Source organism: Galeopterus variegatus, unplaced genomic scaffold (assembly GCF_000696425.1).
Source record: "Galeopterus variegatus unplaced genomic scaffold, G_variegatus-3.0.2 Scaffold9471, whole genome shotgun sequence".
Lineage (NCBI taxonomy): Eukaryota > Metazoa > Chordata > Mammalia > Dermoptera > Cynocephalidae > Galeopterus > Galeopterus variegatus.
Genome location: NW_007735582.1, coordinates 53079 through 55709, shown reverse-complemented (window position 1 = coordinate 55709; position 2631 = coordinate 53079). Strand labels below are relative to the sequence as shown.

Genomic DNA, 2631 nt, shown 5'->3' with positions numbered 1-2631 from the left:
ATGTGGGAACCATCCACCTACTGCTGATGTTCTCTGGTCTGCAGTAAGATGAAGAAGTCCTCAGGAATCTAATGGGCTTACCAGAATGGACATAGAGGAATGAGACGGGAAGAATTTTTTTGCGAGGGGCTGAGGATCCCTGCACACTGTGGGCACCAGTCTCAGAGTTACTGCTGCCTTGTCTAGTTCCTGTAGACTTCTTTTGCTCTGTGCAGAGTAACTTTCTCCACCAGCAGTATTCTCCTTGGCTTGTTTTTTCCACTTACAATTCTCCAGCAGGGATACCTTTTTCCTCTGCAGTGGGTTCTGTGGAGCAGATGGGACTCCTTCATAGGTCCTTTCACTACCAGGTGACATGGATCCATGAGAGAGGCCTTTCATAAAGCTATGTTCATATATGCTGGGAAACCCTTCTTCAGGGGATCAATATCCCCCATCCAAATGTAAAGATTTCCTATCTCCCATTAAGAGAGACCCTCAATATAATCCATTTGCTCAAGGGCATAGCATTCAAAGTGGGGTAGACGTACATCGAGATGAACTCTGTTCCAAATGCCTGGTCTGAATTTCTCATGAGGGTCTGAGTTCCATCTCCACTCCTGCTTGGGAAACCAGTCTCAGAGGTGGACTCAATGGAGGGATGGGGAGCCAGGTCAGAATGACCTGAGTTGACAGGGTAGGTCTGTGAGCACAGTTGTTAGTGTTGGAGTCAAGGTATCCTACTTTTGTCAAGTCCATGTCTTCTTGGTGACAAAGTTTCACTGTTAAGCAGGTGTATTTCTCATACAACCTTCTGGCCATTTAGTTCTTTCTTTATCCTCTAACGTATGTCAGTGTATCACAAGACCACTAATGCCATCAGTGCAGAGGATCTGAAGTGCTCAGGTGACACGGACTTGGGCCTATGCACAGGGGAACTCTCAGGGGAGCATATGTTCTCCAACTGCAGAGAGTGTTGCAGCGACTAGCAGTAGTAAGATATGTGATTGGTGAGAACATGAGGCTGTATCATTTTGACATTCCTCTTCTCCTACATGAGGCAGGCCCGGTACGGCCAGCTGGGTGATATTTGATCCTTGCATTGGGAGCGGGTGGCGTGACTGGAGACAGAGGCCAAAGTAACTTGGTGACATTCTGCTGCATCAGATAGCGAGACTTCCATTTCTTTAATGGGCTCAACAAGTCTGCATTGTCTTTGCAGGTACTGGAAGAGCTACTGTTCTCATTACTTTGGTCTAACTGCTGAGTTCTAGTCTCTTGGGGTATAGATGATGTTTGAGTCATTCCCTCTTCTAAGACTTGTTTTATCCAATGCTTCTTACTGGAGCTGAATGTGTCATCAGGCAGAAGGGGCCTTCAACACCTCTCAGGGAGAAAGGGTGAGCCAATGAGAATGTCTTGTTTGGGATGGTACAAATTAACGGGGAATGGATAAGACCCGGAGACATGCTCAGGGTCATTGCCAGTACAGTTGGGTTGGTGGTGATATGTAAAAGTCACTCAGCAGAGCACTGTTGATTCTCCTTGTGTCATTCAATCTTTCTGTAACTAGATACTTTTTGGTTTGGGTGTATTTAGATGCAGCCCAGTTGACATGGGATCCATTAATTGATACCACAGTTGGGTCAGACCTTATTACCTGTTTTCTCCTGAACTGTCTGTACTTCCAGCTTCGATAGGAGTTACTGAGCTCTTATTTCTTCCTTCTTCCAAGGCAGCTTGTGACAACTCTGCCTGCTATGCATTGGGTTGCTTCTGATGCTTAGTCTTTGAGCTGAACTGGTCCAGTACTAAGAAATTTGCCTCTCTGGTTAGGGCCTAAAAGACTTTGTTAGAGGTGGTTTGAGGACTGGTTTTTCTGCAGCAACACCCCCAGATGGGAAGACCTCTGGGTGTTCACACCAACACTCTGTGGGGTGCTTGGGATGGCAACGTTTGAAGCAGAGCTGCTAACTTCAGATTCAGAGGCTTCAGTTTTTGTCTCTTCTCCAATGGGAGTCTCTGAAGTGGTGGTGGTAATCTCTGTATCAGAGTTTCTCTGTTCCAAGGGCTGATCCCGCTGCTTCTTTCTTTAAGTTTTCAAAAGCATGCATGATGGCTTCTACCTTCCTATCTTCCCAGGTCCTCCTGCTATTAGCTGGGTTCTCCTGGTCATCTATAACCTCTTCTTTCTCACCTTCTGGTTTTTCTTCTGGATTGTCTATCTCCTCATGGTCACTGGACACAGTTAATTTTTCTGAGATTTCTTGCAGTTGCTGGTCATTATTTTCCTCTGGAGCCTCATTCTGCTGTTCCATTTCTGGCTCTTTCTGTTGTGCTTTTCTATGTCTGGTCTCTGCTTTGATGGAAGTAGGCTTGAAGGAAGTGGGAGTGGAGATTTTGCAGCATTAGGATTCCTTTTCTGTATAGGGGAATTCCAGTTTCCCTTGTGACATGCACAGATCACTTTATAATTATGGTTATTACACTCATAAACAAATGTTGTGGTGACCTCAGCATCCTTGGTGATGGCAGACACAACATAGATACACAGGTGAATCATTCCATCTGCAGCCATGTGTCACACTTCTGCATTTGGTGTACATGATCTTCTGATGAACCAAAAATCATTACCGAAGGTACAGGCATCCA

At 45.5% G+C, this 2631-nt stretch overlaps 1 pseudogene; it reads right to left on the bottom strand.

Annotated features, from left to right (window-relative positions):
* The window catches only part of LOC103609320, a 3868-nt pseudogene extending 1311 nt beyond the window's left edge, over positions 1-2557 (bottom strand).
* Between the last annotated feature and the right edge of the window lie 74 nt (positions 2558-2631).